This window comes from Equus przewalskii, chromosome 21 (assembly GCF_037783145.1).
Source record: "Equus przewalskii isolate Varuska chromosome 21, EquPr2, whole genome shotgun sequence".
NCBI classification, from domain to species: Eukaryota; Metazoa; Chordata; class Mammalia; order Perissodactyla; family Equidae; genus Equus; species Equus przewalskii.
This window is the reverse complement of record NC_091851.1, coordinates 12,687,377-12,711,047: the sequence shown is the minus strand read 5'-3', so window position 1 is coordinate 12,711,047 and position 23,671 is coordinate 12,687,377. Positions and strand designations below refer to the sequence as shown.

Here is a 23,671-nt window from a genome sequence, read left to right as displayed (position 1 = left end):
TGAAAAAATATTTAGGAATGAATTATTATTAATATTTTATATATGTATGTATATCATGCATTATTAGTTATGATTTGTTTATATCTTTGTATATAAATATGTATGTGTATATATATTTGAGATTATCTTTAATCTCCTAGTTTCCTTAAGGTTGCCAGTAATATAGAGGATGCTCAGTTAAATTTGAATTTCAGATAAATAATGAATTCTTTTAGTAGAAGTGTATTCCAAAGAATGCACAAGACACACTTATACTAAAATGTTAGTCATTGTTTATGAAATTCTGTTTTAACCTGGCATCTTGTATTTTTATTTGCTAAATCTGGCAACTCTAAGTAGAATGTGTTTCTAGCCTTCATAGTTTATGCCTGGCCTGCACGTGCTCTCTAACAGTATAAAATCTTGACCCCTAAAATAACAGACTTGGAACAAAGTTTTCATGTTTGGTTCAAGGCTGTTCACATATATTTTACAGATATAGTATTCTTAGACACTATTTTAGAGAGTATGGGTTGTATTTGATAATACAGAAACTGATTATAGAATGCCTTTATCAGTCGCTTCACTGCTCTTCAGTAAAATAAAGGCAGTGGGTGTCATCAAAATAGAAGCAAACCATAAGTCCAGAGAACTGGGTTCCAGTTTCATGTCTGACACGATCTCTGGGTCTGTAATTATCATCTGTGACTGTGAGTACATCTGCAGATTCACTGCATTGACTCCAATTTTTTCTCCTCCTTATAACCTCACCTTTTGAGGTACAAAGTAGTAGAGTCTATTTCTGTGCCTCTTGAGTCCAACTGTGGTCATGTGACCAATTTTGGCCAACGAGATGTTAGCAGATGGGACACATGCAGAGGCTTGAAAACCAACTGTATTTGTATGTTTCTTCTTCCCCTGGTGCACATCTGCCTTCATGATGAGAACACGCCCAGGCTAGCCTGTTGGAGGGATGGGAGAGTGAGGAGGAGAAGAGCATTTAGCTTCTATGCATTCCTGTCTCTCGCCCAGGAGAGGAAATAATCTGATTGAAAGATTTTATTTTTCTCCACGAATCATTATTCATCATTTGTATGTAGCTATCGGCAAGGTTTCAAGAAAACATATTGATACATGCATATTGGAGTCTTAAGTAAAGTTTGATCTGGCTGTAAAATTCTGAGCAAATCAAGGACCTAAGTATAAACTTTTACTTTCTGTATTGCATCGCCCCTCCCAAGTTTAAAGAAAACTTTTAAAAAAGGAGGACTATAGGATAAAAAGCAAATAAAAATGAAGGATGAGAACTGGAGGCTTGTTAGTCCATGTGGTTAGTTTTGTGGGCAACTTCAGTTGAACATGTGAAGGTAATGTTTAGATGTTCATTAGTGTGGGCATGGCCTTGGCTAAAGCTGAATAATAAAAGAGAAAGAATAAAAATAATAAATGAGAAAGAATAAAAATTTGGAAGGCCCTGTACCAAGCCTAGTACCACTTTTCCGAGTTCTACAGAATTAGAGAGTTCTGTTATGGTTAACGGTGTTTGAATATTTACTAGCTGGGTTTAGGGTTACAATGGATACTGCATGGAACTTATTTCATCCAGCTGCATGCGTGAGTTTCTCTGACTGTCTGACTTGTTCTTTACGGCTGTTAATGAACAAGCAGGGCAATATGAGTGATTTTCTGTTTGTGCCATGCGTGGCAGAATGTTGAATTGTTGTCTCATCTCCACGTTACATTGAACTAAATTTTTTTCTGACTTACAATGAAAAGACCTGATTTATGTTCCATTTTTGCAGGTTAGTTAAAAAGGAAGGATCATCCAGGGCTGGAGAGCTGATATCTCCTCTTCTCCAATAGGCTCCTGAGATTTGACGGGCTGTGAGAGAGGGAAGGGAAGAAGGACTTACGGTCTCATTTCAGGCCTGTCTTTACTGCGTCTCCATATACTCCTGTACCAGTAAGTAAACTGAACCGTACAGAAGATTACCTGTGTTTAACCTGGGCTTAAATAAAAACATGGAAAGTATCATGGGCCAAAATTCTCACCAGACTTTGACAAGAGTACAAGAGCGTATACTCAGAAACTTGTACAAATACTGTAACTACTACTACTGTTAATTTCAAATTGCTAAGCAACCCTCGTCTAAATGCCAATAAAACACAGAATAAGGAAAACAGATGAAAGTAGTGTGCATTTTCTTCAAAGTTTCTAAGTTTGGAAGGAATTCCTAGATATAATAGGTATGTGGGGAAAAAAAATCTTGTTGACGGCACAACAATTCATTCACTTCCTAACATGACTAGTCATGTACTGTACTTCAGTGCAAACAATAAGGTTATTGTTCAGATGGGAAAACAAGCAATTTGTTGGAAGGCGAAAAGGTGAAAATGTTTTATAAGCTGATTTTGTTTTGGCAGGCTGTGCGTCATTTTCCAGGTAGTCTTAAAAGATGTATTTAATGGACACATGTTTAAAGATTTGACCACTTGTGAAAGCAAGGATTCCTTCTAGTTTTCTTAGCTCTTGGGTGGGATTTTTTTTGTCCTTTGGTTTTTATGTATTTAGATCCAGTGGCTCAATATGCTTATTAAGTAAGGACAGTAGGGTCCCAGATAACATTGCCTGTTCTGTTTCTCTCCAGCATGCAAGCATTGGGGATTTGTGGCTGGAAATCTTTCAAGGTGACAACACATCAATGAGTTAATATGACCCAGGACTATGATGAATGAAGCTGCTGGTAAGTTCACTTTATGCTCTAATTAGAGGACTTTGCCAGAGTAACCTCATGGTTTGGGTTCCTTCCTTTCCTTATTTTGCATCAATTCTTGGCTGATGGTAGTCCAATTGGGATGGTCTGGAGGGGAGAGGAGAAAGAGCCTGACACTTTGGGAGAAAGAAGAAAAATTTGGAAGGCCCTGTACCAAGCCTAGTACCATTTTTCTGAGTTCTACAGAATTAGAGAGTTCTGTTATGGTTAATGGTGTTTGGATATTTACTAGCTGGGTTTAGGGTTACTTACTGATCCCCAAATAGATACTACTCGTACAATGCTTAGAATCTGTGTTAACCATTTGCTTTTCCTAATTAAAAGACACCTGAATTTGGCCTGATGTTTTTCTATAAGTTTCTAAACCTAGGGACTTGTTTTTGTGTGATTGACTCAATTGAAAAATAAATAAATGTGGCCCAACTTGTATTTTCTCTCTATGCACAAAATGGCAAGTATCCAGCTGTCCTTAGCTCTTCTGGTTCTCCTGGAAAGAAATCTTTGGACACACACACACGCATACACACACACACCATGGATAAGCTCTCTCCAGCCTATTCCTCTGAACTTCCATCCTTCCATCCCTGTGAAGCAGCTAAATAGCTAAGAAAGATTTAGGCAAGTTCTCAAGTAGTAGGTGTTCGGAATCCAGCCCCTCATATTCTGTCTAGAGAATCTTTTGTGGGCGCCATGGTCAGACTGGATGCTTCTTCCTACATTTGTTTATAGGTTCCTCCCAAGTACTTGGGTCTTTCTGGTTTCCATTTGAGTGTCTGCGGCTGAGAGCAACCACGTGAGCAAAAATAGTCCAGGGGCAAAACAACCTCAGACAGACTGCAGCGAGCAGGGAACTGCAGCCTGAAATATCTGCATTGTCATCAGTCAGTGCTAAAAGGAGGTCAGTGGATGTTGCTGGATTTGAGGCATAGGCAGGATATGGAATCTTGGAAGGTTTTTATTCTATTGATATCCATGTGATTTAGAGGTTTTTGCTATTAGATCTTGCTGCTAACTTGGAGTGCCAGAGTAAATAATAGTGGCCAGGGAAAAAAGCCCTCTGGAGCTCATTTAAAGAAAACTGAAAGGAGATTTTTCCTGCCAACCTGGGCGTCTTCTTTGAACCCACAACTGAGCGAGATGGAGACAGAGACAGATATGCTGTAGTCTGGCAGGCAGGTCATAAAAGAGGAGTCGCCATTTTCTATTTGATTTTTATGCATTGGTTTGATTACCGATCTGATGATTTTCGTATCACTCTGCACTGACTTTGTGCCCCTCATGAATTCTGTCATTCTGTTCGCTTCAACAGTACTTTGAAGTAAGGACTATCACTGACCCCAATTTACAGATGGGGAAATTGATGCACAGATGGCAAGTGATTTGTTCATGGATATATACCTAGAAAGCGGGGAGAAGGAAGATGGATCTGAACTCAGGAAGACTGGTTCCAAGCACCATGCCTTGTAGTTATCCAATATTTTTATTATCCTTGTCTTTGTTTCTTCACCTCCCTTCATGTTTTCCCTTTCTCATACAGGCGGCCTTTGAAAAATACCTGGGATCTAGATTAGAGGGTGGTAAGAAATCCACCACGGATCTGGCTGATCAGAGTCAAGTTTGTGGGATATTGGAGGATTTCAATTGCTTCTGCTAACACTGTTGCTAATCAACACAGATAATCAGGAATTGACTCTATCTCAATTTGTACAGCTATCTTGCTATTTCTAAGAAATATTTCCCTGTAAAATTTTAAATTCATAAAGATAATTAATGGACTTTAGAGATAGGCTCTGTTCCAAGGAACTGAAAAATCTTGTCTAACACTTTTTTTTATATAGTAAGTAGAAATAGGGTACCTGTTTGAACTTAGAAATGCTTTGCAGGTTTGACCACAGGATAAAGGTGTGTAGCGGAGGGAGAGCATAGCAATGATGATTATAGCCCAGCATGTAGCCCAGCATGGCAATGATGATTATAGGCTGTGACGTCACTAATCAGGTCCAAATCTTGGGCTTGACACCAATTCTTGCCTTGGGCGAGTTAAATAACCTTTGCACGTCTCAGTTTCCTCAGCTGTAAATGGGAATGATAGCAGAGCCTACTTCATGGGGTTGTTGTGAGATTCATAATTGTCATTTTAAACATTGAAGCCCATGTTTTGTATCAGAAAGTGCTCAATAAACATTAGATATTTTTACTTATTCTTAAAGTCTCCCATATAAATTTACCTAGTGCGAACTGTGTGCACTTTTCAAATAAAACAGCCTAGAGGTTTGTTTATCAGTGATGTACGATTGTCTAAGTTCCACGCATAGTTGATGTTACCATGCTGCAATCCGGCCTCTTGGAAACCTAAGTGTCGTTTTCAGCATCTCTCTCTTTCTTCTCCACACATAAAATTTGTCCCTCAAACTTACGGATCATCCCTCCATTGTCACTCTGAAATTGCCTGCTTTCTATTCCTCAAGTTAGAACACTTGGCACCCTGTGCATACAAGTCCCCCCAAAATGCCTCTTGGACCCACCCCTCACTCACAGCCTCCCTGGCAGCTGTTCCGTAAAAGGTCCCTTTTCCCCACCAGTTGCCTTTTGGGCTCTCTCCAGCTACTCTAACTCCAACCATAACCTGCTCTTGCCTGCTCGCTTTTGTGGACCTTTTATTTCTGGGCAACTTCTTTTATTGTACCTACACTTGGGGGCTTTGAATCTTTGTTATCCTCGACTTCCAGAATTTATCCTGGACCGGTATATTAACTTCAGATTTCCTTTGCTCCTCGCTCAAGGCTTTGGGCCAGACCCTAACTCTTTGAGATCCAGCCTGGCCAAGCTGGGGATAGTCAACATTTTCAATTACACTTGTGCTTTTCACACTGTGGATCTCACCAAAACGAGAGAATCTGAGTTACTAGGTCTGAGATGGAGTCTGAAATTCTGTATTTCTAACAAACTCCCAGGTGATGCGGATGTTACTGTGAGTAGCAAGTCTGCAGATCTCCTAAAGAACCTCTGAACTCTTCCCTCTACTTTTCAAATGTCCCTACTGCCAGAGCTGTTCCCTCAAACAATCCTGCTTCTTTATCTTTAATGGCTCCCTACAGCCTATAGAAAAAATCCAAATACGTTTGCAGAGCATTCAAGTCACTCTGCCTAAAATCCTGTTAAATATTCAAAGACCAGCTAAGTGATAACTCTTCCTCCCCAAATCTCCTCCACTCCTGGTCAGCCTTAATCATCCCTTTGCATGCAGGTTCCTAGTTTGCTCCTCTGCTAAGCCTTTTCTTTCCTTTATATTCATGGATAGTAAGTGTGTTCATTTCCTCCACTCGGAAAAACTCTTCAAGAGTCCACTTTTGCAGCCCCAGTCTAAGCACAGAGCCAGAATATGGCCAGCGCTCCCTAAATGCCTGGGCCCATGAAACCAGGGTGTGGCCATGGTGGGGGAGCTAGTGGTGGAACCAGCCGAAGGACGCGGTGGATGGTTTTGTTGTAAATCACTTAAATTTTTTGGGAGGGGAGGTGACCAGTTGTAAATAATAGAGCTGTGCATACCAGGTTCAGAACTGAGAGGAAAAGGAACTAAGCCTCAACATTGAGGATTTTAAATACCAAATGAATATTGGAATCATCTTTCCTTTCGCAGACTGCTACTGCTTGAAAAAAATGTTGTTTCTGTGACACCATGGATCTGAGAGAAAGATATCATTAATGTCTGGGTGTTAGTGTTTGAGGGTTGTAGGCTCTTACTGATTCTATCTTCATGGCTCTATGTTGATGCTTACATATGATTTTGCTTTCATTTTCTGTCTTTGATACAGTCCTTAGAACTCAACGTGCAATGATTCACCACTTTAACACTGTATTGGGATCCATTTTTTCCCATTGCTGTCTGATTAAAGTGCTTATTTAATTATGCTTATAAAAACTTACAGTTAAAATTTTATTAAAGCATCACTTATATACATACTAAGGTCAGTGGCCAACTTTTAAAGACGGGTTTACTTATTATAATATTCCTGAATCACAGTTATTTGTTTAGATGCATTCTGTATGGTGAATTCATAATGCCAATAGTCAATATCTACTTTAAGAAATCAAGATTCAAATAAGTTTTCCATTCCCAGAGTTCTTTGTATACGGTCACAGAAAGCTGGAAAGAGTCCTACAATTCAGGACTTGCATGGGGATTGTCGTGGCAGAGTTAGACACAGCAGCGGCTCCCAAGATCTTGTTTTAGTATTTTGTTCAACCACTAGACAGTGTTGTGATTCTAGACTGTCCACTTTATCTTCTTGGACTGCAGTTTCCTTAGTTACAATAGGATAGAGCTAAGAAAAAAATCATTCATTCAGAAGTATGTACTGAGAACCTACCACAGGGTAGGCTATGGGATAGATTTGCAAACCAGGTAAACGTGGCCCTTGTCCCCAAGGAACTCCTAAGATACATATGTGTCCAAGGCAGACGAGAGAGAGCATCAGATGGGAGCTAAGGAGATGGGAGTTTCCTAGTTTCCTGAGCCCTGTGTTCATGTCATATTGAACTTTCTGACATTGTGTAAACTCAGCAGCATCTTTCTCCTCCTATGCTGTAGGGTCTCTGTCTATGCATTAGGGGAACTCTTTGTTTTCTGTCTTTTCCTGCTTATCATTTGAGACTTACCTCAGGAGTTACTTCACATGACCAGGTCTGTCTGGGGCAGAAGCTCTCCCCGGCACATCCATAGCCCTCATCTTTGAATTTCATCTTAGTGCCATATTACAGTATCTATTTACTCATCTGCCACCCACTAGATGTAAACTGCTTAGGATAGAGTCATTTTAAAAATCTCAGTTGCATTTAAAACTACAGCATAGTGGACATAATATATATGGGTTAATTAGTTAATAAACTAACTAATGAGGGTCAATAATTAATTAATTAATGATGCTTGATAATGTTAATACTTTGTATCTCTTAGGTGCTTGTTAATAGAGTTCAAATTATTCTATAGCAATGTGGGTCAGTAACACTCATTTAGTTATATAAGGTAGAACAACACAGCAGGAAAGTCTCTACTTTGTAACAAAAATTCAAACATGATGAGTTTCAGTTTGACAATCCATTTTTATTTCATGCATGCAGCCTTCCCTGACCCTCCCAAAGCACATCTGACTTTGGACTCAGAGCACTGGCTGAATCTCTTACTCTTATTTGACCCTTCTCACGAACGCTTTGATTTTTCTTTCATTTTAATTTGTGTATAATCTTTACCAATGCTATCATGACCTCCTCCAAAGAGGATAGTCTAGTGGATCTTTAAGAAATTTACAGCAGCCATCCATAAACAACTAATTGGTTTATTGGCTGGATGTAGCCAATCAAGTAGGCAACATACCAACCATGTGTCGTCACTGAACCTTTGGCAAAGAGTGGACACTCAGGTTTGGTGTAGTTGAGACAACCATTTGACAGTTACTGCCTCATTTGTTAAATATTCACACATCTGAATGATCACAGAGAGGGTGGTGAGAGCTATTCCATAGAAGAGCAAAGCATCAGCCTTTTCCAACCACAGTTGCGCCAGAATCACCCGTGGGCTTTTAAAGCATCCAGATGCCCAGACCATGTCCCTAGAGAATCCAGCTTGGGAGGTCTGAAGTGGAGCCACAGCACCATGGTACTTAAAACCCTCTACAGATTGCACTAGAAGAAGTCAGGGCTGGGAATCTCTCTAGCAAACTTCAGAAAATTAGGAGATACTTGCCCCGAGGACTTTGTGATTCCCTGAAGAGACTTCCAAGTGTTATTACTTTTGAAAAAGTGACTCTAGTCCTCAATTGTCTTAACTGATGAGAACATTTCTTGATTTTAAGCCTGTTCGTGTGAGCTAAAGGGTTTTAGTGAACACAGAAACCATGAGTTAATTAAAATCAACCATTAAGTTGAAGCAGAAATGCCAGTAGTCTACTGACTTGTTGATTGTTGACAGATTGTCATGGAGGGACTTGAGCCATTTCACATCCTATGTGTTACACAAATAGGGCGTAAAGGAGTTGATTTTCAAAAATTGTGAAACCCATTTTAAATGTATTCATAAACTTTCTCAGAAGGTCTGAACAACAAGGAGGCTGTGTGGTCTGGAGCAAAAGGACCTTAGACCTTGGACCTCCTCCCAGGGCTGCTGCTGACCACACATGTGACCTTGGGCCTATGATTTAACCTCTTGAGGTTGGTTTTCTTATCTGAAAAATGCGTGGGCTCTATTAATTATTCTCTAAGTCCGCTCTCAACTTAAAAATCTATAATGAATAGAATTTTTAGAATTTCTTTATGATTCTAAAATATCCAACAAATTAATGTTCTCCCCACCTCCCGCAAAATTCTCCGCTGTTATATTTTTTACCTGAATCTTATGAATCAAGATCACTTGTGTTGATTCACCAGTGGTTCCCAGTGTAGACTAAAATGGGAGTCTGTTAACATCCCATATTTAGTTTAACCACTAAGTATTTGATTAATGACATTTATGCAAGAAAAATAAGTTCTGAATGACCCCAAATAATGGGGTATTCGGTTCAGTTGAGCAAACTTATTCCTTTTAATTTTTTTTGAGGAACAACATGCATAGAGGTACAAAAATTAAACCTCTGAAGTTTGATGATTTTTTCTAAAGTGAACACACCCATGTAACCAGCATCAAAATTAATAAAAAGAACATTACTGGTGCCCAAGTGCTGCTTCGTCATGCTCCCTTCCGGTAGACCACTAACCTGACCTATAAAACTACACATTAGCTTTTGCCTAGTTTTACGCTGATTTGTGTCTGTCTTCTTTCCATCAACGTTACGTTTTGAAATTCATTCAAACAGTAATATATAGGTGGAAATTGTTCATTCTTGGCTCTGTATAGTAATCTATTGTATGCAAATATCACAGTTTAGTGTTGATTAGCATTTGAGTGGTTTCCAGTTTGGGGCTCCTCCAAATAATGCTGCTATGAACACCCTGACATATGTCTTTTGACAGCGTATATCCACGTTTCTGTTGAGTGTGTTCCTAAGAGTGTAATTGTTGGGTTATGTTGTACAACACACTGTTCTTTGAGTGCTTCATATATAACTGACCTATTGCTTGGTGCTGGGGTCCCAATTATATTTTCAGCCCTCAGGGGATGGAACCACTGTTTCTTGGATTAGAAATGCATTATAGAACCATGCATCTATATCTGAGCTACAGATAAACTTCCTGCTGAAGCTTACTTAGGCTCATGTTGAAGCACGTTTTTGTTCATTGAACAAAAACCATGTAGGGGCAGAGGGAAAGAGACCCTCCCTTCTACCACATAGTAACATCAGGCATTAGAATGTCGCAATGAGTTTGAAGAATGTCCTTTAAAAAAAAAATAAACAGGAAAGAAAGAAAAACATCATGTTCTGCTAATAGTCTCTGTGTATTCATTTAAAGTCATCTGGGGAGTTGTAGGCACGGTGGGACTGTGCTTTGTTTTGCTTTGTTTTCAGTTTAACCAAGGGCTCAGGCAATGCCCTTAAAACCTGGAACAAGGGCCTCCCACACATCACATCAATCCCTTAAATTGATCCTGAGATTTGGTATATAAAAAGTTTTATGGTTCTTTTCTCCCAGAGCCTTCCTGGAGGATCCATTTTTAGGCATTCTCAGAAAGTCACCTGCTCATTATTTCCACTGTGGATGGGTGGAGCAGTTTGGCCCCAAGGGCAGTTCCGATGTCTTTGTGCTACTATTATTGGAGATTTGTTTCTGCTAGAGGTCACGTCCACCTTATCACTTAGTGGCCTGCTGGCCCCTAAATGAATGGGGCCACTTTAGGCAATGCATTCTGCTTAGACTAGTAGCAGATTGTGAGAAGGAGTGGCAGTGACTGAGTGGGTAGCTTCAGGAAGGTGGGAAGTCCTTATTCATCTTCTGCAGAGTCAGCTGAGGTCTGAGGGGGATCAAATGAGCCATAATGCCTTTCCCTGGGCTTATGAAGAAGGCTCACTCCTGTCATACACGTAGGGTGTTGGGTCAGGTTCTCTGGAAGCAGAGCCTGGGAGAGGAATGTGGGTGATTTATGGAACTGGGCACTTTCACGATAAGGGGGATGAGAGAAGCAGGGTAAAGCATCTTACCCAATCCTATCATCTCGCCTGATCCTAAGGGAGCTCTGGAATGTGAGTTGCAGCATCTAGAGACTTGGAGGCCCAGCATTTTATACCCCCTTGCCATTGATGTCAGCCAGTCATCTGTTGCAGGCTGCCATCAACAGGGGCACTGAGCAATCTCCCAGGCAAGGAGGCACCCATTTGGCCAAGGGTACTTCTTGAGAGAAGGGAGCAGCTGAGAGCCATTAGTAGCCCATAGGACCTGTGGGATGGATACATTAGCCAGTAACAGGGACTCAGATGAGGACACCAAAAGCATCCACTGCACACAAATTGTGATTGGAACCTTTACTTGGCCAAACAGGAAATAACAGAAGACGCTTTATGATGCCATCTTCTGCATGCCAATAGGTCTCTGGCCAACTTTCATCAGACTTGTTTCTGAAACAACCTGCTCCCCCCTCAATTCTGCAAATACCCTACGCTCTTTTCCTGACTCCTAACATCTCTCTCCTCGCATATCCAGCTAAAAAGCCACTATGTCCCTCAGAGTCTGGCAAAATATCCTACTTCCTCTTCAAAGTTCAAAGCATGCCTGTCATCTTTAGCCTAATTTATCCCCTTCTCCATTTATGGCAGTTAGCTCCTGCCACATAGTCTCACATTTAGGTGTCAGCTTTCGAGATATATTGTCTTTCATTAATAGACTATAAGTTTGTCTTAGGTTGGGATTCCCCAGAAGCAGACCCTGGGATGAGAACTTGAGTATAAGGATGATTCCACAGAGCACTGATAGAGGAACAGGGAAGTGAGACAGGAAATGGGAGGCAGGCAATTTAAGGCATAGTACTGAGGTTACCCCGTCAGTAACTGGAGCATAATGCCACTGAGGACCTCTGGGAGAATCTGCAGAGCACATCTCAGAATTGTTCCACCGAAGGGGTGAGGAAATGGAGCATTTACCCTCCAATTCTTGTTCATCATTAGTGGGAGCCTCATGTGGGGCAGCTAAGTCCCAGCACTTCTGGCATGTACCGGCCAGGCTGCTCCCTTCTACCAGAGAATGCTCTCAAGCCAAGAGAGATAAGTACTTGCAGTAAAGAGCCTTCAGATGATATGGGAAGTCTGAGTGCTAAGGAGATAAGGGTGGAGCACCCACAGCATCTGCTCTGACCTTCTGGAAGACAAGGACCATATATGCATACAAATCTTCCATTCCAACTTACACGGAACATGTAGTGATATCTTTATTGGTTTCACTGATCTCTTGGTTGCAGATGACTAAGAAGTGGTGAAATGGAATTGTTAAACACATATTTGTATTAGAGGTCTTGTAAAATTTGAGGAGCCTAAGGCAATAATTCAGCAAATGTTCCTAAAACTAAATTTTACCAGGATGAAATGCCACCATATCTGTGCTACACCAATTGATAAAGTTTTGTGGATGCCAGATGCTATTAAGAAGTTTCATGAATTTGATGGGTCTACATTGTGGATTCCATGTCCAGACACATTGTTTTGTTTTGTTTTATGGAGAGGGGATATTAGAATTCTATTCCGCTTAGAACACCTACCACAAGGCAGATTCTTAAGTTCAACCTTTAGTTGTCGTGTCACACACTCACAGTTCTTTGACTCTTCTTTCTCTGTGACACTTAGTGGAATTTTCTATTCTTTTTCTAATGTTTGCCACATTCCTGTAAAGTAGGTTGGCTCCAAGAGAAGGTATAATGCTGGGCTTGTTTCCTCTGTAAATCAGTATCAAGTGCACTTATTATATAACGGGAAATGTCATAGTTCAAGTTCAGTACGTGACCTTGCCTCCTTGAATATTATATTTCCTATTCTTTCATGCATTCATCAAATATTTTTGAAGTGCCTGCTGTATGTCAGACAATTCTAGATGCTTGAGATACATCATTGAACAAGCGCGCTCTGCTCTCAGTGGGCTTCCACTCTAGCTAGGGAAATGATGTCATTCAATAAAAAAAAAAATGAAAAACTAATATAAGGCATTAGAAGGTGTTGTGCTATGAAAGAAAATTAGGACAAGACAAGGGGGATAAGGGATATAGAGGGAAGGAGGCTCAGATGAGTGATAATTTTAAATAGCGTGGTCATTCTAGGCAACTTTGAGAGGGTAATATCTTAAAAAGTGAGAGAATTTTGTCCATATTTTTTCCCCATTGGTTGGATGCTACATTATTCCCTTTTGTTTGCAATATCCCATCCATTTCATTTCATGAGACTCCTCATTCCTGAAATTAACCACCAATCCTCCCTTCTCCTGAGGGCTCTAAGCCTATTGTTACCCATTTCCTTTCACATGTCATAATTCTGACTCTCATGACTTTTTTCTGGCTTCTTCTAACACGAATACCACTTGCAAAACTGAGCTCCAGAACTCTATATTTCCCCAATTTCCAGAGTCAACCTCATGACTACTTTTGACATGCTTAATGTATTGCTTGGGGATATTGTTTTCTTTCCTTTGCATTGCTTGGACTATCTTCTTTTAGGGGTACAATTGCACCTCACTCATTTTCTATTCCTTTCTGCCTCCTCCCCACAAGAAAGAAAAACACCCACAGTGGTAAAAACACAACTTATATATTTTGAGGTTTTATATATTATCTATATATATATATAAGCTGATTCTAAATGCTTAAATGCACACAGGACTGAATGACCAAATGTCAGTTAGGACTTCTTTCCAGTCTGAATTACTGCTCCTCCAAGGAACATTTCTAAAATATGACCACAGCTTGTTTTCATGCTTTTTAAATTTCTTTGTAGTTTCTAATAAATGTAAGCAATGCAAAGATTGCATTTCTCTAGACTACCCCAAATGGAATGCCTTTGCTCGCCTAATCATGCTCTCTCAGCCTACGATGAGATGCTGCAGACATTGGGTTTCTTCTTGTGGGATCTCTGCCCAAGATATTGCTTTATTCAATCTAGTTGTATTTATCCTGTTCTGCTCTTGACAGATATGCTGTACGTTTATAGATAATAAGGAATTCATTATTCAACAACCAAAAAATGAGGAAATTTCTCTCAATCCATATCAAGTTATTTTTCTTATAAAGACAATAGACTGAAGTCGAAATCTACTTTTGCCTCCTGTTTTCTAGATAGGAAGGAACAGGAACAAGTTTTATTGCACTTGCAATTTATCGTAGCTTTACTTTTATGACTTAAGTTAAATATGTTAATTTATTTCTTCTAAGACCCAGAAGAAATTTGTGTTACAGATCTTTTTTGTAAAGAATGCATATAAATCAGATTTGGACAAATCAAATCCTATCTGAAATGTACAAGAATGTCTCAACATAGGAAATGTATCCTGTCCGCAAATAACTCTTTTAATATTCAGTTTCTATTTGGTCAAGCTTTTAAAATGGTTTTCTTATTTTAATTTGATTTTGTTTTAAATTTCTTATTTGTTTTTAAAGACTGGCACCTGAGCTAACATCTGTTGCCAATCTTCTCTTTTTTATTTTCTTCTCCCAAAGCCCCCCAGTACATAGTTGTATATTCTAGTTGTAGATCCTTCTGGTTGTGCTATGTGGGACGTTGCCTCAGCATGGCTTGATGAGCATTGCTGTGTCCGTGCCCAGGATCCAAATCTGCAAAACCCTGGGCCCCGAAAGTGGAGTGCGCGAACTTAACCACTCAGCCCAGGGGCTGGCCCCTTAATTTGACACGTAGCCTGGGACTGAGATGAGACCGCCAATAAACATTTTCCATTGTTGGTATATTTATGAGCTATGCATTTAATTTACACAATGAATTAACCAAAATGTATAACTCTGACATATTTCTTGACATATTCTTTATCCTTTAATTATCCAGTGGATACTAGAGCTGCTCTCGTGGGCGTCAGCAATTTCCTAGTCCAAAGGAGTGGAGTTTGGCCACTGAGGTGACCCAGACCACGTGAAGAATGGAGGTTAATGCAAACACCTCTAACCAAACACGTTCACTTGGCTGAATACTGACTCCAGCTTGGACTGTATGCAATATTGGACACACCAGCTTAACTTGCTTGGGCTGACCTCCCCCCTCGGGACATCCAGCACAGTTGGAAGGATTAACAAAAGAAACAATAAAGCTTTTTTGTTGTTGTTATTTGGCCTTGAAATCAGAAAACATTGGGAGGCTTTTTTTCTCCTTCTCTTTTTTACAGAAGGACCCACCCGGTATATTTCATAAACTCTTTTCCTGTTACTCACCCTACCCCCAAAACAACAAAATCCAGTGGGAACAAGAAAGGCCTAAATCCCAGTTTAAATTGGCTGATGTTCACATTTTTTTGTTACATAAAATTAGCAATCTGGTTTTTTGGCTCTGGGTTCCGGAAGCTTAGATTCATCAAGAGGCCATTAATTGATGTTGTACAGTTTCATTTTTATCTACTAAGAGATGTGGACTAGAGAAAGACCTGGGACTACAGTGAATACTTATTTGCTTAATTTCAATCAGAGAAGTTAATAGAATTTTGAGTATGGAATTGCTCCATATCCGAGCCTCCAAGGTTTATAATGCTAGCATTATAGGAGTTTCTTTTTCTTTGGCTACACTGAAGAAGTTATGAGTCTAAACAAAGGCAGAGAAATGTGAACTTCCAAGATTATAGAAATGATTATTATTCCATCAGAAGCATCCTGCTATGTATGGCTGCATCTGCCCCCTGTTTCTTGAGCACTTCTATTTTAGTAGACAGAATTTAAGAAATTAATCAATATGATAGGGCTTCCCTATGTGTCTCCCACTAGCTAATTGGTCATAAAAAGTGGAACATTCTTAAATTACCCTGGGGCTTGTCTCGTTTCATCTGTGAAATAGGAACAATACAACTTCATCTGGTCTCTAAAACAGTGATTTAACAAAAAGAAAACTAAAAAGGTTATTGTATAGAGAATCTCTATGAGTATAAAGTATCTTTATTAGTTGAGCTCTGTGGAGGGTAAAGAAAGCCATCAAGAAGCTGACAAACCTAAAGGCCTTGGTTCCAATCCCAGACTTGTTGCATCTCTTCTTATTGATTCCAATCATCTGGGCAAGTCTCTTATTATCTCAGGACCTCTATCCTCTGATTGTGCACCAAAGATATGAAAATCCACATTTATCTCGTACTTGTGAGAATCAGGTCAGAAAACAAGAATGCAAGCATGTCGTGAAAGTCGTTAAGCTCAATTCTTTAAACCACTGTTGCTGTTGCTGTTGCTGCTGTTATTATTATTATTGCTAAGAAACAAAATAGTGAAACCACCCTGGACCTGGAGGTTTGGGAGACACTGAGCATCCATCTGAGGAGGACATGGAAACAGAATGTTCAGGACAGGCGTAATTATATCCACATAAAGACATCTCTCTTTAAATCTTTTCCTTGAAATTTCCATTTTCTGGCTGTTCATTTTCCTAAAACCTCCTTTGAAAGTCTGAACATGTTAAATGAATGAATTCTGCATGCTATTTCAGTGCTTTTACTTTATTTTGCTTAATGTTTTGCCTATGTTTATTGAATCTGTACACATTTTACTCATTTAAAGTATGTGGCTTGATGACAGACCCAGTAGATAAAATTAAAAAGACATACAATATCAAGTATTGAGGATGCTAAGCAACCAAAACTCTTACACACAGCTGGTGAAATTAAGTGGATACAAACACTGTAGAAATTGTTTGGAGAATGTCTGCTACAAGTGAACATCTGCATAGGAATCCCACTACTAAGAATAAGCATCCCCTGTGATGTGCACGCGTAGGTACACCAAACGAAATGGTCATAGCAGCTTTATTCACAGTAGCCAAAAACCTGAGACTAACTGCTGCCCTTCAGTAGTTTCATGGATATATAAATTGTGGCATATTCCTACAATGGAAAACTCTGTAGCCATGAGACTTAATGAACTACAGCTGTATACAACACTATCAGTGAATTCTACAAACATTGTGTTGAGCAGAAACACCCAATCATAAGCGTACATAACATATGATCCTGTCCGCATAAAGTTTAAAGGCAGGGGTTACAAGTCAGGATAGTGGTTACCCTAGGGGGCATCGGCTGTGGAATGCCCAGGAACCACCACAAGCACAGCTTTCAAGGTGCTGGCAAGGCTCTGTGTCTTCATGTGGGTGTTGGTTATGAGGATGAGCTCAGTGTGCAAGAGTTCTCCAAGCTGTACAGTTATACTACACGGCTGGCCCTGGACCCCTGGTCTCCATATTCTAAGAATGGCTCTGACTAACTAGTTTGATGGAATGCTTTGAACACAAAGAGAATTTATTTCGGGCTGACCCCATGGCCGAGTGGTTAAGTTCACGCGCTCCGCTTTGGCGGCCCAGGGTTTTGCTGGTTTGGATCCTGGGCGCAGACCTAGCACCACTCATCAAGCCACACTGAGGTGGCATCCCACATAGCACAACTGGAAGGACCTACAACCAGAATATACAACTATGTACTGGGGTGCTTTGGGGTGAAGAAGAAAAATTAAAAAAAAAAAAAGATCATCAACAGATGTTAGCTCAGGTGCCAATCTTAAAAAAAAAAAAAAAAAAAAATTATTTCCTTTGTTTTCAGCATTAGATAGGGGTTTAAGTGACTTGCTGCCAAAAGAACTACTCTATATTCTTAGTCTACTTGTCTTCAGGACCAAGTGGAATTAGAAGCCCCTAGACAAGTGGCAATTCTACAACCGAACTTTGGAAGTAGGGCCATGTCTGACCTCAGGTAGGCCATGTATTTGCCATAACTCAATGAGCTGAGTCAAGACCAGCTCTCTGGCCATGCAGGGCCTCTCATGTTCCTGTGACAGGCTCCTGTGAAGTGCTCTGGGGAAAGAAGCCAGCGTGGATGTTATTGCTCAGGCACTGATGTGGGGACAAGTTGCTGAGGGGCACCCAGCCTCCAGGCAAGTCCTCCAGGAACGTCCACCACTTCTCCAAAATGGTCTCTGCAGCCTCCAGATGAAAATGGCTGGAAGCATCATGCTGCCTCACGGTCTGAAGCAGAGTGAGATGCACCTGTGCCTCCCTCTGACTCAGAGGTAGGAAGCAGAAGACAGAATGACTCTACATCTGCGCTGACATCAATTCCGGAACTAAAATATCTGACTGGTGGCTAGTGTTTGTTATTTTCATGGCAGAACACCTGCCCTACAAGGCAATATCATCCCTTAAAGTATGGGCAGTGCTCTAGCAAACTCAGCCTAGAGATTGACTATCTTTATGCAGTTAATGACTACACTTCTGAGCTCAGTGATGGGGTCAACTGGTCTCATGGTCATGCAGCTCCTGGTACAAAGAGCTCTTAGGTAGCAAAGTTAATCTGAAGCCCATTTCTGCCACTTGGTAATTTTTCTCAAGTTCTTTCAGAAGCTTGAATGGCCTGATAACTTGATCTTTGTGCATAAAAAAATGCGAAAAAGCTGGAAGACAATTTGTTCTCACAAACCATTTTACAAGGAGCTATTTTTTTTAAGTATGCTTTTTTTTTGTTGGTGAAGAAGATTGGCCCTGAGCTAACATCTGCTGCCAGTCTTCCTCTTTTCTTTTTTCTCCTTAGAGCCCCAATACATAGCTGTATATCTGACTTGTAAGTCATTCTAGTTCTTCTATGTGGGATGCAGCCACAGCATGGCTTGATGACCAGTGTGTAGGTCCATACCCAGGATCCAAACCAGGGAACCCTGGGCCTCTGAAGCAGAGTGCTCATACTTAACCACTCAGCCCTGGGGTGGCTCCTACAAGGAGCTATTTTTATCCAAAGATACAAGGGACAGTCATTCTGAGAGGTTTCATTGGCTGGTGGCTAAAATCAGATTCTCACTTTAAAACAAAGAACTGAAGAACTATAGAATTATTTGAACTCTTAGGTCATCCTCATCAACACCAGCATTTCATAGACGAGGGTACTAAGACCAAGATGCTTGTTCATTCTTTCACTGTCTCTATCGCTGTGAACCTTTCGATGATGCCCATCTTCCTTGTTTTACCTTCCTATCCTTTTCCCTTTCTTGCTCTGCTCTGTGTTTCCCTCATGATTCTCTACTTCCGTAGCCAAAGGGACACACGTTAGAGAGAGTGTAACTTAAATGTGGAGGGTGTATATATGATTTTCTTCTATCATGTCTTCTAATCAGTGTACCTCTCAACTCATTCTATCCCCACTTAGCTTATCATCTCATTCTGTCAATTTGGACATGTTTAATGTGGCTTTATCATTTAAGAGGCATAAAGATTTCAATAGCCAGTGGAGATTTGGGGGATTTCACAGTTGAAATTTTTGGCTTTCCAGTCTAAATAAATAATAAAACAATACAGAAAGTACCCAAATCAGCTGAATAAGTCCAAGTTGCAAAATTATACCCATATTCAAATTACAATATTGGTAGGTAGATTCTTTTTCTCTTAAAAGAGATGTTTTTGACACTAGTTTGCACTGGCAACAAAGAGTCCCTTACGTGTAACAGAGAACACAACATAAGAAAACCAAGAAATTGACACTCAATTTAGGATATCTTTTGATATTAATTGTCCCAGTGCCAAACTGGTAGCTTTAAGCCAAGTTACTTTAGACAGCATTCCCAGGCATGACTGTAGCCAGGAAATCCTTCCACAGTTTGTAAATATTGCTGGAGGGCAAACAGTTGAAGTGGGAATAAATTGAATTTAAAGACACAATTAAACAATCATACCTTGTGTGTGTGTCAAACTTAAACGTAGTTTGCTTGGATCCACAGAGCACACAAGAGGAAGTCTTCTGAATTTCAGAACTGACCAGAGGCAGGAGGAAATCTAAACCTGGCATGCTACTTTCCACAGTGTCTCCATCTGATGAGTCTGCAGATCTTTAGGGGAAAAAAATCCCTCTCTGAATCCATTCAAATGGCTTTAGGGCATCGTGTCCATTGCACTGTAATTGGTGGCCCTTCATGAACAAGGGGGTGGTTTTAATTCTTTGCAAAGCTGTAGTTTGTGCAGCTGTGGCCACTCCAACATTTTGGGAAAAGGTATTGAGCATACCTAAAATAACACCAGATTCTTATTCACTTTCTTTGTCAACCAAATTTGGTGGTTTCCGAAAGTGCTGTATGAATTCACGTGACATTTCTCCTGATGGGCTAAAAAATTGGTTTTACTTCAGTATGACACTCTTTACATATTCAATCATTATGTACTTTGTGGAGGTAGGGAGAAATTTTTCAATTAATAAAAAATCATTTTCCTTTTTCTTTATATTTCAGATGAGAAATTCACAATTTTTACGTACATTTTTCTGAATTGAACAACTTAATAGAAGGGATATAAAACCATTTACATTTGAAAATAAATTACTAATTCCAGGTGAATAGCATTTTTCCATGTAGAATCTTAATGTCAATAATTAAAAATTGTTATATTATATAAATATTAAAAATAATTCCATATAGAACAGCAAATCTTATTTAGAATTTCTGCTTATTTTCTTTTTCTTTTCTTTTTTTTGAGGAAGATTAGCCCTGAGCTAACATCTGCCAATCCTCCTCTTTTTGCTGAGGAAGCATGGCCCTGAGCTAACATCTGTGCCTATCTTCCTCTGCTTTATATGTGGGATGCCTACCACAGCATGGCATGCCAAGCGGTGCCATGTCTGCACCCAGGATCCGAACCGGCAAGCCCCAGGCCTCCAAGAAGCGGAACATGTACACTTAACCAACAGGCTGGCCCCTCTGCTTATTTTCAATCTATGCCTGGTGACACTCAGAGACCTGAGATTGTACCATGAAACCTGCTCTTAGACAAGGCAAAAGACTTTAACAGAACTAGGACATACACATAGGAGGTGTTTTTAAATTTTCCACTGGGGGCATCCTCTACTTTGGGGTATAAAGAAAATTTTACATTTTACCAGATATGGAAGGACTCTCAAGTTGAAATCCAAGTGAACTGGTATCATAGGTCCAATTCATCACCGTGATAACATCAGTCACTCATAGACTGGCAATCAGCTGGCCAGTTCCCTGCCCTTAACCTGGTTTGCTGTTTCTGCAGAAGAGACATATTAAATGTAATAAGGCTTGGCTGGCTCTTGCCTAGTAAGTCCTTTCTTCCATGGTCCTGATAAAGAATAGTAGCTGGCTTCAAAGTCTTCCTTTTTCCAAGTCCCTGTAGCTGACGTTTTCAGGGCTCCTCTCGCATCCTTGGGCCTTACCATTTCAGTACACCTTTGCCTGAATCCCAACTGCCAGACCTGCACCTTTGGCTGGGGACTTGCTCTGGCCCCTGAAGCCCAATTTGCTCCTGCAAGAGGCAGGCTACAAGTACCAGGGAATGAATGTTCCCCTGGAGCAGCCTTCAACCAATGACAGATACGAGTCAGGATTCAAAGACTCCAGCTCCGACTGCCTGTGGGGAAGCTCATCTTGAAGCACGTGTTCCACACTGTCTCCCAGAGTTCCTCACGTAGGGTTGAGTCCCCGTTGTCCAGGATGATAACTTGCTTGATAAAGCATCCTTATTGGCTGCCTTCCATCACCAGTCTCACTGTCTCCCACTTCTCTACCAGTATTTCCTAAAGCAGCCTGCCAAACAATCTACATCGAAATCTTTGTTTCAGGGTCTGCCTCTGGGTCTACAGCTGGAGGAATTTTGGAAAATTCTTAATAGAAACACCTTCAACCTGACTGTTCCTCCCACAAAATAACTAAATAAGCCATCTCTCACCCCCAAATATTCAGAGATTGTCTCCACTTTTTCTAGGTTTTCCATTTGGAGCATATTGTTACCTTGGAAAATCTACTGGAGTATACATAGTATAGAGAATTACCGTCCGCTGCCGACCATCATGCTTAATGAGCACTTGCTTGGACTGAAGCTCCGGTCAGCAGCCTGCTGAGACCTGGGTTATATAAACCTCAGGAGCTACGTGGCTGAGCAGCTCTGGTGAATGAGGTTCAATTGTGAAATTAAAATGATGCAGGGACGATTTCTGATGTACTGTTTTTCAGATAACTGGCCTGCATAAAATAAAAAGCACATTCATCTTCCATCTTCCTTCCTTCTCCTCTAAGAGATTTCAGAGCAAGTTTAATGCAATTTACAGGGGTCCAAGGCAATCTTCACCTATATCAAAATCACTTGTGAAGCTTTCTTATATTACATTTTTCTGAATTTCATCTTGAGGATAAAGAATCAGAACTTCTGGAATTGAGGAATTCATACTTTACAAGTCCCCTCCCCCCAAAATGATTTCTATACGCTTTGAAGTTTCATTGGCTTGGTGCTGAATAGGGGGTTGTTCTTGTTTTCTCCACTTTTCCTTTCTTCTAATCTCATAGTTAAGTTGAATCAGATTGCCCCATTCTTTTGACAATCAAAAGGAAACATGTTTGCATGTACACCCTGGAGAACAGTATTTACTTAAGCCTAGGCTTAACAGAAAATAATAAGCTTTATAAGATGCCCAAATTCCTACAATAAAAATAAAACAATAAATGCATAGAAATATGAGGAAGAAATTACACCCATTAAATGCATCTAGCCCGATGAGTGATAGGATGGCTGTCTATTCAAGCTGGGAATTTTACACATGATCGAAGCTTTATTTAGTCTAATGGAATGTGCTTCCTGAATTTGCCTCTGACTAAGCCAGAGCACAATAGCGAGTATTATGTGATTGGCCTGAGCTCACTGCCGTCTCAAAGTCATTGTGATTCATTCTTGACTGCCTCTTTCTCTCAGGTAGCCCACCATCTTGCTGGTCCTCTCTGGTTTAGAAATTCATTGAGGATGTTACCAAAACTGATTTGACCATCTTTATGCATCATGGGTTCCTCTTCCCAGGCTTGCTTGAAAAACTTCTGAAATCACTGGGAAGATTCAGCATCATTCTACAGTTCAGGAAACACAAGCTCAGTGATTTATGGGAACAAAATTCGCAGCAAATGTTACTAGTGGCCAAGATTAATGAGCCCGTCTCACTGCTAGATGATCACATAGGTGGACTGGTGCCATGCCTATTGCACCAGCAAAACAGAGATGACCCCAAAATGGTTTGGGGGAAGAATTTAATATTTGCAATTTCCAAGAACAATATTGAAGACATCATTCTTAGAAGTTTCCAAACACTCATATATGTCCTTACATTTATTTGTCTTTATTTTGACATATATTGAGAGGTAGAGGCGAACCAAAATCTAATTAGAATTTGTGGCTTCTGACCATTCTTAATCTAAACCTTTCCTGTTCTCATACATTGCTTAGCCACTGAGCATAAACCCGCAAATGACAGAATCAGGAAAGCAATGTCAAGATGCTCATATATCCTGGGAATAATTTTGCTGTTCCTTCTAGTCACCCTGGGTTGCCCATACAAGTGTCCAAGTTGATGCTCCAATCCTAAGTTGTTTTGAGAGTTTGAACTGAGTACCTGTGGGACCTTGATATCAGGGGAAGCGTACGCCATCCCCAGGCAGATCCTCAAGGGTGGCAAATTTCTAACGAAGTTGTTAAGGTTATGATTGGCTAGAAGTGTTGTGAAGTGGCCCACCTACCATAGCTCTTCAGACTTCCCAGGAAAGTGGCAGACCTCCCTGCTTTTGTAAGACTTTCAAACACTCTGGTTAAATCTTGACTTTCTAAGACCTCTCTTTACATGCCGTGCCTCTGAGTCTATCCCCCAACAATAAGGACATATTTGGCCCTTAAAATCAATAGAAGAAAATCCCGTTTTTCTTTCAAGACATCTCCCTTAGAGTTTCAGTGTGGGCTCATTCTGGACCACTGGTTTGACTATGAATTCTGGGAAGTGCCCAGTTATCAGATAGTAAT

General features: G+C 40.3%; 1 long non-coding RNA gene across 4 annotated transcripts in view; it reads left to right on the top strand.

Annotated features, from left to right (window-relative positions):
- The first annotated feature begins 1,784 nt into the window (after positions 1 to 1,784).
- LOC103553847 (uncharacterized) overlaps positions 1,785 to 23,671 on the top strand; it is a 54,644-nt gene continuing 32,757 nt past the window's right edge. For 2 of the 4 annotated variants that reach the window (XR_011530968.1, XR_011530969.1), the window contains exons 1-2: positions 2,407 to 2,513; positions 2,628 to 2,723. This is a non-coding gene — a long non-coding RNA (uncharacterized lncRNA). Of the gene's footprint in view, positions 1,943 to 2,406; positions 2,514 to 2,534; positions 2,724 to 23,671 lie in introns of those variants that run through there. The other 2 variants (XR_011530970.1, XR_545562.2) reach the window with 2 other exon arrangements.